Consider the following 15636-nt stretch of genomic DNA (forward strand, 5'->3'; position numbering starts at 1 on the left):
CATAGGGAGAATAGGTGATGTATGCATTGCCAAACAGAGAATTTCCAACTTCCCTGGAAAATGGAGCCATTTTTCTCTATTCATTCAGGCAAACTTTTTTTTTTTTTTCTCCATCTGTTTTTGCCCTCAACCTTGTATCCAGGGTCTAATACATTTAGATGCTTTAGGCTCACACACACACACACACACACACACACACACACACACCCTTTTACATCATTGCAGCACTATCCTTAAATTTTTTTAAACATTTAATTAGCATTTGTACCAGGTCAATGCTAGTTTCCCTGTTATGCAAACCCACACCCATGCTAAGAGTCTCTAGGGTTAGGAACACAGTGATGATATGACTGTTTGGTTTCGGTGTTTGTGTACAAGGAGCCCCAGGTCATTTCCAGAGAAAATGAGAGATTCTGAGGACAGCTTCACCAAGGAAAATAAGTCTTTTTTTATGACAAAGAAAAAGAGAAACCACAATAAAGGGTCAAGGGAATATGGAATATCAAAAATAGGCAATGAATCAACTCTCCATTCAGTCAAGAGAATTATAAAGCTAAACTTGGAATGCATTGAATAAGTGGTTTTATGAGAACTCGGTGCTTAGGGAGAGGGAGTACATCCAGATAAGGAGATGTAATATCTAGATGACAGCTCCTTAAAATTTAGCTGATGCTGGGCTAACTCTCCCAGTTCCAAGACTGTGCACATCCAGGGCTGCTTCTGTGACTTCTGTAAATTTTCCTCTTCTTCTGGGCTCAGTCTCTCTACTTTGGCCCCTGCCCAGCAGAGAGATGACATTCAACCCTTCCCAGATTCTCACCAAACATTTCCTCCCATCCTGAGAGATGATGAATGGATGGGACCCAGTGTATGGGGGTTTACATTAAAGCAGCACAAACACTTCCAAATCAAACTTTAAGAAGGCCCAACTTAAATACTTAAATATCCTTTATTATACAGAGACAACCTCCTGTTCTGCGCCCCACCTGCCCCAGAAATCATGGGGGCATTTCCACCTGCCCTTTCAGCCATGTAGTTCCTGAACACTCGCCATGTCACCGCTTCCCTTTTTGGCATCAACCTCATCCCACTACCTGCCCTCTCCTCTTTAGCACTAGCAACTGCTTTTCACTTTCTCAAGCTGAGGGAGAGAGCCCTCTCTTACATGCCCAGACCCTCAAGGTCTCACTTTCCATCCCAAGCAGCTGACAGTGGGTTTTTCCTTCCATAGTGGGATTCTGGGGTCACATCTTTACAGGGGGAATCTCACCATGTTACAGTCTTGTCCAGAACCACTCAGGGCTTCTCTCTCAGAGGTACTGCCACTTAGAAACCAACTTTGTGGGAAGTTATTTATTAAACTCAGGTGCTCAATTAGAGGGAGTCTTTTTCTGTTCCCCTAAAAGTTTGAAACTTTATTAAATTAGATGCAAAAATTAGGATGTGAAACTTGCCCCCTCCACCAGTGAGTCTTATCCCCAGGGAGACCACTCACTGCCTTGCATCAACATAAAAACAGGTGGGTTAAGAGACCACAAGCTTAACAGCTAATTAGTCCAAGTCTGAATTCTGGCTCAGCTCTTAATCTCTGGGTACCTCCGTTTCCTCATCTGTAAAATAGGAGAACCCACTTTGTTGTACCGGGGAAAAAAAATGAATTGATATGCATGGAAAAAATGCTTAACACCAGTAAATGTGAGCTGGTTTTGTGTTAACTTGGCCAAATGACAAAGGCTGGGGAAAGGCTGGGCAGAGCATAGACAGACGGTGGCAACAGAGCTCGTTTGGCAGAAATTTTCCCCGTGGAAGGCAGAAGAGATAGGTGATGTTGCTATTGTAAGAGTTTGGAAAACTCCGCTCAGGAATTAGCCCTTTTGGCAGGCCTCTGGCTGTAAACACTTATAGGTGGAAATCCTAAAGAAAAGCTAGGTGTTTCTCTGCCCCAGTATTTTGCATCTATCTGGGCCTTTTTGTTTATTTGTTTAAGGATTTATTTTATGAGCAAATTTGCATATTTTCATAAATAGACCCAGTTTCCATTGAAACGGATTTCTGTTCTCCGCATGTTATATTCCTATATTTTCTGAACAAAGTGCATTTAAAAATCTGAGGGAAAAAAGTAAAAAGCATGATTTGCATGCTTAACATAGGGCTTGCTCACGCTCTCAAGAATGCCTGTTTTGTAATCTCATATCCATGGAGTGCCTTACACATAGTACGTGTTCAATAATTACTAGCTGGTTTGATGTTCATCTAAAAAAAACAAAACTGAAAGATCATTTTAAAGGACTGGCACTTCCACACAGGTTAGCAGTATGTAGCAGCAACAACAACAATTTAGATAAGTTTTCCATCCAATTCTAAAGGGACTTAATCACTTGGTTTCATATGTTAATTTGCTGCACTTCTAACCACACAGGAGTCTTAGATCTGGAAGTAACCAGTGAGAAAAGAATATACTTGTTCTCTTTTTCAAGTGTCCTAGGATAAATTGCATTCTACTTACTGGTGCCAGAAGAAATCAATACAAACCATAAGAGTAAAAATATTCATTATTTGTGAAGAAAAAAGAAGCAACACAACAAAACAACAAAAGCATGACCCTGGGAAACCACAGAGAGAAATTTACAAAGCATACCAGGATCAAGCTGCGTAATTCCAGAAGCACCATTTTCAGAAACATGTGAACTGTCCCCTGGAATTGCTTAAAAGGTGGCCTTGAAGACCCCTTTTGGTGTCAAAAATTTTAAATGATTTGCTTTATGGTCACAAATGGTCCATTCATTTTCCTGTGCCAGTGTTTATGTGGGGTGATCACATTTAAAATAACTTTTTTTAGTACTATGTGCATATTAATGAATGAATTAATATTAATATTCATATTAATTATGAATATTAATTTATTTGATTTTTACCAAAAAACCCCCATGAGATAGGTACTTATGTCCATTTTACAGATGAGAAGACTAAAGCCAGAAATGTAACTCACCCAAGGTTATACAGCTAGTAAGTAGTGGAGCAAGGGTTCAGATGTATCTGGTCAGGTTCTAGTGTCTGAGGTTGTACAGTGCTGCCTGATTTGTCTGGCCCTAGTACATGCCAGGGCACCTTGGTATTCATGGCTATTATGGTTTATGCCAACATTTCCTGGCTGGGTATACGAAGCATGAGCTTTTGATTAGAATTTTAGGGAGAATATGCAAGAGACTTCTCTCTCCCTGGAGACTCTGAGCATGTCTGACTGCTTACAGAGAACTCTGAAAAACCACTCACTGAACAAATTCATAAAAATTTGATATTAAGCCTTTTTAACATCCCACTGGGAATTCTTAGAAACCAAGGACAAAAAGACTGGAATCTCCAAGACAGCTGTGTAAAATCCAGAGCCCTGAAGCTTTCTATTTAAGTGCTGAGATTTGGGGATTCTCTTAAGGCCTGGAGTGCCTCTTGGACCCAGCAGAAAGTCAGCCAACATATCTGCATGGTTGTCTCCAGCCCAGATGGTTTAGGCTTGACCAAGAGGCCTCATTCATACTCTGGATTTTAAGATGTCATACCCTATGTCTCAACTCCCATGTCCCCTTTGTGGGGAAATTAGAAAAAAAAAAATCATCATGATTGTTAGGCACTTTGAGATTTTCTGTTGGATGCTTCCTTGTGAATGTAAGGCAGTCATTTTTACTTTTTAAAAAATTGTTTTATTTTTTTAAGTTTTTTTGAAGTATAATTTTCAAGGTTGTGATCATTTCTGCTGTACTACAAAGTGACCTAGTCATACATAAAGACATATTCATTCTTTTTACTTTAAAATCATCTGATTATTCCCAGATTGGTAATTTTGCCCCATTAGAAAATCTTTGATAATCAGTGGTATTTCTTTTAAGAGTAGTTTCCAGGAGTTCCTGCTGTGGCACAATGTGATCGGCAGCATCTTTGGAGTGCAGGGACGCAGGTTGGATCCCTGGCCAAGTACAGTGAGTTAAGGATCCAGTGTTGCCGCAACTGCGGCATAGGTCGCAACTGCTGCTTGGATCTGATTCCTGGCCCAGGAACTCCAAATGCCATGGGGTGGCCGAAAAAGAAAAAAAAAAAAAAAAAGAAGAAAAAAAAGAAAAAAAAAAAACAAGGCGAGAAAGAAGACGTCCCAAAAGAAAAAGAAAATAGGTGAAGGAATTACCATAAAAGCATAGCAGTTGGTCCTTTGTATTCACAGTTTTCCCATCCTTGGATTCAACCAACTGCAGCTCAAAAATATTTGGAAAAAATTTCCAGGAATTTCTAAAAAGCAAAACTTGATTTTGCCACAATCCAACAACTATTTACATAGCATTTACTTGTATTTACAACGATTTATGTAGCACTTACAATGTAGTAAATATAATGAGTAATCTAGAGATGATTTAATATATACAGGAAGATGTGCATAGGTTATATGCAAATACTGCACCATTTAATATACAGGACCTGAGTGCTTGAGTATCTGTGGATTTTGGTATTTGGGGGGTGGTTCTAGAACCAGTCCCCTGCAGATAGTGAGGGATGACTGTAAAATATTTACAATTATTAAGTGGTTAGAATAGGCAAAAGGAAAAGGGAAAATGAAGAAAAGAAAGGGAGATTTTAGTTTTCTCAAAATTAACAAAATCCCATCTTAGGGAGTATCAGGTTAGAGCAGTTCTGAAAGGATTACCTGGTCCTCAATCCTTGATAGTTCTCAGCTCTGTGCTGTTTGTTTTTTCTCCCAACGGAGGTGTGGTATGAAGGGGTCACATAGAAGGTGAGCAAGATGTTAAATGCTCCACTTCCCACTGTAAAGTAACAGTCTTCAGTCAAATCAGGTAAGCTGAAATAACTGGATATACTTCACAATGATGCTAACACATTTTTATCAAACATTTCTTCCACAATTCTATTCCCTAACTGGACCAGTCTTTGCAGATGCCAATTACCGGAGGATGGAGGTAGTCAAAACACCTTCAAAAAAGTAAATGGCAAAGAAATAGAATGATATTTTATGTTGCGTATGAAAGATATAACTCATAGTACACAATAGTTTAATGAGTTCGAGATTTGCAGCCTGGTCTAATAGAGAAAAAGCTGGATAAGCTTTTTTTTTTTTAATTGGTGGCATAGAGTCAACTAACAATATTTAATCAACTGTTTAGAAGTCAGGCAATGATGCTGAATAGATTCTAAGCCAATCTGTGTCTCAGTTCCCTAGTCTATGAAATAGTAGACTCCACTAAATTATCTCCAAGGACAATTCCTGCTCTGAAAACTCTGAGTATTTGTTAATCCATAAACATACACTATACACTTAGTCACTGTGAACAAAAGTAATTGAACAGTATTATTTATATTTCACTATAGCTGCTTTGAGAATCTATCCTTGGCTTGTAGAAAAAATACAGGAATAAGGGACTTTGAACACAAACAGTATATAGACAATGAAAGGTAGACATCAAAACTTTTGGGAAATCTCTCCTATCTACCTTACTAGAACTTTCTTTCTTTTTGTCTTTTTTTTTTTTTTTTTTTCTTTTTGGCCGCCCCTTAGCATATGGAGTTCCCAGGTCAGGGATCAGATCTAAGCCATAGTTGAGACCTAAGCTGCAGCAACACTGGATCCTTAACCCAATGTGCCAGGCCAGGGATTGAACCTGTGTCCCAACACACCCAAGATGCCACCAATCCCATTGTGCCATAGCAGGAACTCCTAGAACTTTCTTAATAGCCATTTATCCTTTAGAAGTTCTCATACGACTTACCAACTCCCTGTAAAAAGGTCACAATCATCATTTCCAGTGGAACCTTTTTATTTGCTCCTTGAAGATGAACCCAGAAAATCAAAGAGTCAAGGAAATTGGGACTACTCAAAGTTGCCAATGTAATCACACTCCCCCTTGGTAAAAGAAAACTTACATATTCTGAAAGGATTGTATCAGTTGGGTGACAAGTTCTTGAATTTAAGAACCCACATGAGCAGACCTAAATAGAGTGGAGTCAATTGCTAAAAGGCCTTGATTCACTCAATTCTTTCACCCTCACCTAGTATACCTCCCACGTGTGCCACACCCTTTTACTGTTTTTTGAGGCTCCTCCAGTTCTCCTTAGGTTTCGGATAAAATTTGGCATCCTCTTCCAATAGCTAGTAATGAGCATAACTAGAAGGCAATCTCTGTTCTGCCAGAAAGAGCACAAGCTTTTGTAGTAAAATAGATCTTCTGGTGAGTTCTCTATCATTTATTAGGAAGATGGTTTGGGGCAAATTACGTACCTTCTCTGAATTCAGTTTCCTCTTTAGGTAACTGGAATGACAGCATTAACTTTGCAAGGTTATTGTGAATAATCAGTCAAGTAATGTAAGTGAAGTATTTAGTATCATAATGACATTAAGTAAATAAGCTAATGATGGCTGAAATTAAGAAAGTATCTTTGATAGGATTTTTGAGTGAGTATATAGTCTGATCATGCTGCTTCCTACTTTAAAATTTTAATGGATCCTTCTTGTTCTGAAAATTCATCTTCTTAATGTCTTTCTTACTCTGACTCTGACCTCTATAGTCATGTTAGCTATGCCTACACCTTCCATTGCTTTCGGCATAAACCATACTGAGGGCCTTGTTGTGGCTATTGTATCAGACTGAGAGAAAAATCATTTTTTGGCCTGAAATTCATTTCCCTTCTTGACCTACAGCCAACTCCTAGCCACATCTCAGCTTTGTTTAGTCACTACTGAATTCAAAGTCTTCAGTAGACTTCCTGAACCAGCCTAGATTATGAGTTACCATAACATCTTGCATTTCTTCTGCCTTTGTACTTACCACACCATTCTAGAATTTCCTGGTCAAGGTACCTGTGTCCTCCTTACACTGAATTCATTGAGAACTGGATTGTGTTTGTCTTGTTATCTTACCACAGCCTAGCAACATGCCTGGCACAAAACTATGCAATCACTAAATAAGTCATAGTAGATAAATAAATGAATGTATAGTCTCCAATTTCCATTTATCCATGTGGCCAGTTACACAATTTCAGGCATCCATGAGAAAGACATGAGCTTCCTATTTCTTTCCTGCTTACCACACCCTGTTCTAATAGAGAAGAATATGTGGATTAGGCAGAATGTTTAACTGCTAAGGTAAAATCCGCAGTTGGCAGAAAACTGGTTATGATATTTTCTCCCAAGAAGTCAATCTCTGGGAAAGAGTCTTCATCAGTACAAAGAGGTGATTTCTAATAAATTTAATTGTTAAAAACATGTAGAGTATTGCACATATGGTATGGTACCAATTATATAAATATATATATATATATATACTTATGCACAGGAAAAATACCAGAAAGAAATAGGAAAATTTTCAATGAGGCATCTCTACGTGTTTTTAATTCTCTTCCTCGTGCTTTTAATTTTAATTAATTTTCATTTTAATTAGCAAAACAAAGGTTTCCTTTCTTCAAAAAATCCAAAATTACCTAGCTTTGGAAATCATTATAAGTTATTATCTGTAAAGTATGTTGCCTTTAAAGACAAAGGAAAAATACAATCAAATGATAATTTTATGTTACTAGATTATCAATGGTTCTTACTTTTCCACTAATGTCAATTTTAAAAGAATGCATGAATAATTTTGAAGTGATCACAGAAAATTTCCTGCTCAATATTATGACAAGAATTGTTTAAAATGAGAAAGTCAGTAAAGATTTCTTCCTTTTAAGAAACTCCAATGTGTTAGAACTGTGAAATTAAGATAGAATGTTTAGCGCCGTTTGAAGTTTAATAAATTAAGATTTTGTGCAGGATCAGGTATTGTGCAGCATCAAATCAATACGGGTTTTGCTGATTGGAATTGCAGGTTGACCATTCCTCTAGTTTATACTAATTGCTCTTGAAAAGAAATAAAAGCCTTAGTTTTGGGTTTACCCTTATAGGAGGATAGAAAGCATTTCATGGATATCTGAAAATGGTCAGCCAGATATCTTCAGAACCCTTTGGAAATGACCACCAGCATTCTTTGGTGTTGGACCTGGAGCCCTGAATTAACCAGAAAAGACAGGTTTGTATTTGCTGAGTGTTAAAATGCTCCTTTACCTGAGCAAACTTAGAAGGATAAAAAGGGAAGGAGGTTAATGCCAACTCTCTGACCCTCATTTAAACTTCAAGGTTGCAGAGACCTGCAAAGATTCAGAGTAAAAGTACACTGTGCTCTGCACATAGTAGGCACTTTACTGTTTGTTTATGTCATACTTTAATAATTGAAAAGCCAACCGCAGGAGTCTAGCCAGTAGCTGTAGCATGAGGCTACATTCAGCAGTACCACTGAGAATAATCAGGAAAGATACTTAACGGTATGCTCTCTTAGAAGACAAAAGGAAAAAGTTATGATATAACGTCAAAGGCTCTGACTTCTAGATATAGACGTGCTCCAAATGCTTTTGCCTCTGAAAAATGGGAATAATACCCTTGTCATTGAGCCACTGGAATGTTGAGGAGACATTAAGTCAGTAACTGAAAAGGATTTAGGGTAAAAGGTGCTGTGTTAGTTCATGGTCTTTGTTAATGTTATTACTCAATCTATTCTGACCCAATGTGAAAACAAAAGCAACTCCTATTACAAATAACATAAGTTGCTAAAATAACCTTAGGAAAGAGAGGATAAATGAATCTACAGACAGATACCAGCTGGATTACTGAGACCTCAGTGCTGAAGTTGTAGGCTGTTAACACTAAAACCAATGTTCTTTTAATCTTCAAGGAAGCATCATTTGGAGATGAAAAGTAGGCAGTCTACTAATACCTGATTATTATAGAGTGATATTTCTAGGTGCATATTAGCAAATGTATTTGTTAAAAAGAAGTTGCTATTACAAGACTCTGTTAAGCAGAGGTCTCCTTTAGCAGATTAGACAAAAAGTATACGTAACAAAATGTTCATGTGTGAATTCAGGAAATACTCAGGACTTAACCAGACTTTAGCAGATTTATTTAGAAATTTAGAAACAGACCAAAGACCAAGTATGTTATATTTAATTTATTAAAATTACTTATTAAAACATAAATATTAGCTAGTACCTATGTGTATTTGAATATCATATATATAATTTGAACTGAGAACAACTTTGTCTTTACCATCGGCCTTTAAGCTGTCTTCCAGTCAGCTTCTAAAGGATACATGCTACCTCTCCTAGCCATGGATAGCTGCTAACTAGTCTTGGGTTAGAGCATCAGAAATGTCCCATCCCCTTTCCTAATATTTCTTTCCATGTAGAGGGATCTCCACTAGCACGGCGGTACTGACATTTCTGCCCACAGGGGAGAAAGGGATCATTCAGTTTTAATGAACCCCTCATCTCCTCATTCTCCTAGGAGCTTGATGCCTACAGAAAGCATACATTCTACTCTTGCACTTCAGACCCCACGTTTTAAGGGAGGACTATGTTATCCATTGCTGGAAGAGGCAGGTAAGTCTCTCTAAATCTGAGGTTCAACGTTAGTAAACTTACTCCCCAGAATCAACTTTGTCAGTGAGAAAATTGATAATCTTACTATCTTATTTTTCATTGGCTCATACTCAGGTAGGGAAAAGACATGCCTCTAGTCTTGAGCCCCCTGTTGACCCCGACAACTCACATTGCAATGAGAGTTACCCCTGCCTTTTCTAGGCTAAAGGAAAGCAGGACAAACTTAGATCTCCAGATGCATGGGATAAAGTATCATAGCTATAAACTCAGCAAAGTTAAACTCCTCCATTAAAACTGGGTTTGGGTTTTTTCCTGTGGGTATTATAATGGCCACAAATTCAGTGACTTAAAAACACAAAAATGTATCCTCTCACAGTTCTAGAGGACAGAAGTTCAAAATCATGGCCAGGCTATGCTCCTTCTGAATGCTCTAAGTGAGAATCTGGTCGTTGGCTCTTCCAGCTTCTGCTGGCTGCTGGCATCCCTTGGCTTGCATCTGCATTCCTTCAGTTGGTCTCTATGATCACATTGCCTCCTCCTCTTTGTGTCAAGTCTCCCTCTGCCTCCCTCTTACAAGGGTATCTGTTACTGCATTTAGGTCCACTCTGATAATCTGGGATCATCTCATCTCAAAATCCTTAGTTTAATCACACTTAACAAAGACCATATTTCTACTTAAATTATATTTATAGACTCTAAGGATTAGGAGGTGATATCTTTCAGAAACCATTTTTTAGCCTACCCTGCAAATTTAATAACCACTAACAAGTATCATTTTTCTCTCCTTCCTCTATATTCTGAAATTTATCAATGTAATATACAAAAATTGTGATCTTAAAACATAGCCTCAGGAGCTCCCATTGTGCATAACAGGATCACAGTGTCTTGGGAGCACTGGAATTCAGGTTCCATCCTGGCCTGGCACAGTGGGTTGAGGATATGGTGTTGCCACAGCTGCAGCATAGGTTAAGACTGCAGCTCAGATCTGGTCTGAGAGCTCCATATGCCAACGGGTAGCCAAAAGTGAAAAAACAAAGAACCAAAAAAAATGTAGCCTCAGAGAATCAAGAAGATGGATTCATCCTAGACTTCAACCAACCAAATGATATTTATAAGGAATATATCATAAAGTGATCACCTTTTCTGTGCATATGTATGAATCACCACATATTCGAATATGTACTATATAATTTTTCTACCTGAAATGTTGCAAAGTAAATTCTGGACCATCATTCCCTATAAAGCTATTTTTTTAAAAAATCTTGGTTAAAGCATTTGCTGAAATCATTCAAGAAGTAAGCCTTTTGTTCTTTATATAAAGCACATAATGGGATTATTTATATCACTGATATGAGTTTGGAGCTTTACTATTAAATTATAGATAACATTCACCTTTTATCTAAGAATTGTTGCCTTCTTAGGCACACTGAATTTCATTTTTTTCTACCAACATTTAGTGGTTTCCTATGCATTGTCATGTTCCATCAGTATTCAAAGATATGCCATTTGGCAATTCTTGGTATATTACTTATACTGAGGTGAGTTGGAGACAGCAAGTCATGGTGATGCGCAGGTGCTCACCTTCTCCTAAGTACTCGCACTAGCTCAGAGTCATGTACTCAAGACCACGTGTGCACTGTTGCAATTAGAATAGGCTATCATATGATAAGAAAGAGATCTACAAATTCACTGTCTTATGGCACAACATATTTATTTCTCTTTCAGGTAAAAGGCCAGGGTGAGAGTTCTAGGTCAGCAAAAGTCATTCAGTGGACCAGGATGACAAAGCTCTATCATCCTTTCAAGGTGGCTGTTGTCAGCTCCACATCAGGGAGCTAGATGGTAGAAAGGCATGGAAGAGTATACCAGTGTGAGAACTCTAGCACCTGGCCTCACCTGACTGCAGGGGAGCTTTGGAAACAGAGTTCAGCTGTGTGCTCAGGAAAAAAAGAAGGGATTTTTGTGAGCAGCTTAATGCCTTTGCCACATGCACTATACAAATTTCTGCCTCAGGAAAATAAAACATACTATATAAACAGCTATCATGGCCTTTGGGATTGTCACAAGCATTCACACCTGTGAAGGGTAAGAATTTGTTCTCCCCAAGCATCTATTTATGCTTAATCTCAGTAGGAGAGGGGAAAGGAAAGAAATGGTTTGTTTCAAGGGGGAATAATATAGAAGATAATATTAATTTGTATAAAATGTCTCAAATTATAGTAATGCAGGAGTTAGGTCTTTTTTTAAAATGCATTTTAGTATCAGATAGTCTATGTTGAGAAGATTTTCTCTCTTCAGTTCTTCCAATCTATTGAGGAAGGAAATAGGCCAAGGAAGTTAAACTTCTTTTCTCAGGGGGCCTAACTGTTGGCCCAGGCTGGGTTCCAAGAGCTGACACAAGGGATGGTTAACTTGTGGGCTGTTCTTTTGCTGAATAAAGAGAAGAAAAGAAGAATTCCTATGTCTGTTTCCCAGGCACAGGGAGGACCAGGAAGCAAGGAAATCTCTGATTTTCAAGTCCACTGAGCAGAATACAAGAACAGGGTCCAAAATAAAGAGTTCTCCATTGAGAACCAGCAAGATGGAGCAATCAAGTCCTGTGGGCAGGCTGAGCCTGGAAAGAAGCCCAGAGGCCATGGCATGCTTGGGAGGGAGGTTTCTCTGGACCCTTCAGGAACTGAGACTTTGACATTCCAACCCTGCTGTTTGCTTGAGGTTTGTCCACTCCCTCCGTTTGGAGAAGAGTAATCTGAAGCTAAATCACATGTGTTATAAGAATGCTCATCCATAGCAAATCAGGAAGAGAAGACAAAACAAAAGAAAAATTCACAAACAAAATTAGTAGAATCACCTGTAGGACCTATGTTGAAAGAGAAATTAGCTTTCATGAAGAAGAGATGTTATGGCATGGCCTGGGAATTAAGCACACTGAATTTGGATTTTAAAAGGGTTTGATTCAATTCCTATTTCTGCTACCAAGTAGCCTGTGACTTTGGGAAAGTGGTCTATACTTTTTAAATCTAAGTTCCTATTCTGTAAAATGTGAAATAAAAATAATACCTAACTCATGTTTTCCTTTTAAAAAAAATTTAAATCAAAGAACGTTCAACTGTATTTGATAAGGTATAAGAACTCAACAAATACTAGCTGAAAATATTTTTAAAAATTGACTTTTTCTTTTCTTTCTTTCTGGATATAAAACCTGTCCCTTATATCTAAAAATCAATCAATCAATCAAACTTCACCCCCTTCGCACCCGACCTTTTGGACTCTACTGAGTACAAGATGAGGGTTATGACAACAGATACATCTAGAAAAATATATGTTAATTTAAGACATTTCCTTTTAGACATGAGTGTTCTGCAAATGTAGGTATATTTCTAAGATCTTAAGGAAACAAATACTATAAAAACATGACATAGTTCAAGTAATGTAGAAAAAATATCCGCAGAGTTTCAGCATTCTTTCATATGAGATGTACTATATGCTAAGAATTCATGACTCTCTGCAGTTTATTTCATATTTCCCAAATAGGCCATCTTTTCTATTACTCTGCCCAGATCAGTATAAATTTTATTTTCAAGGACTCCCAGTGCTTTCTTAGAAACCCATCATCACTGGGCATGCCAGTACATCTTCAGGCAAACTGTGAGAACAGTATTAGTTGGCAATTGTAGGAACAAAAGAAGATTTTTCTAAAGGTGATGAGGCAGAAAAGGAAAGCAGATGCCTCTGAGGAACAGGGAGAAATGTCAAAGGAATTGGTCTATCTTCTTGGCACCCTCAGGCTTGAAGATGAGGGGGATTGCCAATTCATTGCCTAATGAAAACCGAGAGGGAAAGATCCAGCTGATTGCTCACTAAAGATGCCTTGGAAAAGGAACTTGACAGTCTTGGGGAAGAGGAGTTGCAACATAAATTGGGAGGCATATAAAATTCACTGCTGTGATGAAATTTGAGAGACTTCTCAAAGGTGCTGGAAAAATTAGTGGTATCTTCAAATTAGCACAAAACTGTTTCATAAAAATGATATTAATATTTATTAAGCCTTGTTATGTATCCTATACTGTGCTGAGTCCTTTATATGCTTTATTTCAGTATTGTCCCATTATACAGACTGGGAAGCTGAGGTTTGCAGAAGTTAAGCCCTAATCTTAAGTAACTTCATGGAAGGAATGTAGAGTATAGAGTATAGAGCAAAAGTCATTTACTCAAAACCTAGCTAGGCAAAGAGGTCAGCTCAATGATACTTAAATTCTAAGAAAACTTTGCTCACATCCTCTTGGATAAATTAATAACTAGTTTTATGTCAGGGAAGGCATGTTTCTCTGAGGTCGTGTTGCAGCACTTTCCAAAGGGTTTCCCTCAAAGGTGTTTCATCTATTAGTATCAGCAAAGATCTCGCAGAATGGTGCATTTTTGGCAGTTGTTACCTCAAGCTTTTGTTGAGTCATTCCCTGTAGAAATAATTCCCTGATTCATCAGATCTGTTTTTACCATTAATTATATTTAACATCTGACATCTTCTTTACCCCTTATACATATCACTAAATACCAGGGAGAAAATAAGCCAAACCCAGCTTAAGCTTAAAATAATAGTCAATTATTAGTGATTTAAAATGAAATTTTAATAACTCCAACATCCCATTTAGTAAAACAAAATCTTACATTTCATAAGGTAAAAAGAATATTAAACATTTTTTTAACATGTGATGCTATTTTCATTCACAAGTTACATGATACAAATTGTATGCTTTTACATACAGAAAAAATGTTTAATGTGATCATTCTAAGTACAATAATCAGCAAGAAAGTATCTGCTAAAAATTAGCTGCCTTTTGGAGTTTCTGCTATGGCACAGCAGGTTAAGGGTTTAGCATTTCCACAGCTGTGGCATAGGTCCATATGCTGCAGGTCCACCAAAAAAAAATTAGCTGCCTTTCTAGATCCTCATGGAACTCTGAAATGATTTATAATAAACAGCTAAAGCTTCTAAAATTGTCACTAATGTTTGTATAATAAAGGGTGCCCTGGTCTTTAATTGATAATGGTTAGTATTTGAACTTTGATGTGTAGAAGAAGATGTTAGCAGCTTTGTATCAGATAGCCTCACTTAGAAACTTTTTTATTCCTATTGATAAAACAAAAGTACCCGGGGTGAACATGTTTTTGCCAGCACAGCATCCCTTCTCCTTGGCTTGATAATAAGCCCTCTGATTTTCTGGGGGATCTACCCATCTCCATCATGGTGGGCTCATTAAACTATGGATCAAAGTGCAGGTGGGGTGGGTTGGCCCTTCTCCTTATCCCAACTCTCACTTTCCAAGACCAATTAAATAGAAGTCCTAGGAATTTGGCCCAAGGACAAAACATGGTTGGAGCTGAGTCTTTTGATTACAACTCCCCAAAGAGACTGTCTCTGTTTCTTCACCCAGATCTCTGCCACTGTCCTGCTTATGTCTGGAAGTCTGATTGTACTTCCATTTCTTAGATATCAGGAGCTACTCCACATTCCCCCATTACATTCCCACTCAAGTTGGTCCATTTTTGCTGTTTGCATTAATTGGTTTCGTACATTTTTTTTTTCAGATTCATTTACCATCAAACAATTTTTTTCTTTTTTTTTTCTTTTATTTTCCCACTGCACAGCAAGGGGATCAAGTTATCCTTATATGTATACATTTTTTTCCCCACCCTTTGTTCTGTTGCAACATGAGTATCTAGACATAGTTCTCAATGCTACTCAGCAGGATCTCCTTGTAAATCTATTCTAAGTTGTATATGATAACCCCAAGCTCCTGATCCCTCCCACTCCCTCCCTCTCCCATCAGGCAGCCACAAGCCTATTTTCCAAGTCCATGATTTTCTTTTCTGAAGAGATGTTCATTTGTACTGGATATTAGATTCCAGTTATAAGTGATATCATATGGTGTTTGTCTTTGTCTTTCTGGCTCATTTCACTCAGTATGAGATTCTCTAGTTCCATCCATGTTGCTGCAAATGGCATTATGTCATTCTTTTTTATTGCTAAGTAGTATTCCATTGTGTATATATATCACATCTTCCTAATCCAATCATCTGTCAATGGACATTTGGGTTGATTCCATGTCCTGGCTATTGTGAATAGTGCTGCAATGAACATGCAGGTGCATGTGTCTCTTTTAAGGAGAGTTT

The 15636-nt window shown here is 37.8% G+C and overlaps 2 long non-coding RNA genes across 4 annotated transcripts in view; one reads left to right on the plus strand and one right to left on the minus strand.

Annotated features, from left to right (window-relative positions):
* The window catches only part of LOC110257138, a 51708-nt gene extending 47661 nt beyond the window's left edge, over window positions 1-4047 (minus strand). Inside the window, exon 1 of the long non-coding RNA XR_002339383.1 lies at window positions 1271-4047. This is a non-coding gene — a long non-coding RNA (uncharacterized LOC110257138). The remainder of the gene's footprint in view (window positions 1-1270) is intronic.
* LOC110257137 overlaps window positions 1-15146 on the plus strand; it is a 109098-nt gene extending 93952 nt beyond the window's left edge. For 2 of the 3 annotated variants that reach the window (XR_002339380.1, XR_002339381.1), the window contains exons 3-5: window positions 7933-8057; window positions 9368-9462; window positions 11188-15146. This is a non-coding gene — a long non-coding RNA (uncharacterized LOC110257137). Of the gene's footprint in view, window positions 1-4117; window positions 4839-7932; window positions 8058-9367; window positions 9463-11187 lie in introns of those variants that run through there. The other variant, XR_002339382.1, reaches the window with a different exon arrangement.

This window comes from Sus scrofa, chromosome 15, assembly GCF_000003025.6.
Source record: "Sus scrofa isolate TJ Tabasco breed Duroc chromosome 15, Sscrofa11.1, whole genome shotgun sequence".
Lineage (NCBI taxonomy): Eukaryota > Metazoa > Chordata > Mammalia > Artiodactyla > Suidae > Sus > Sus scrofa.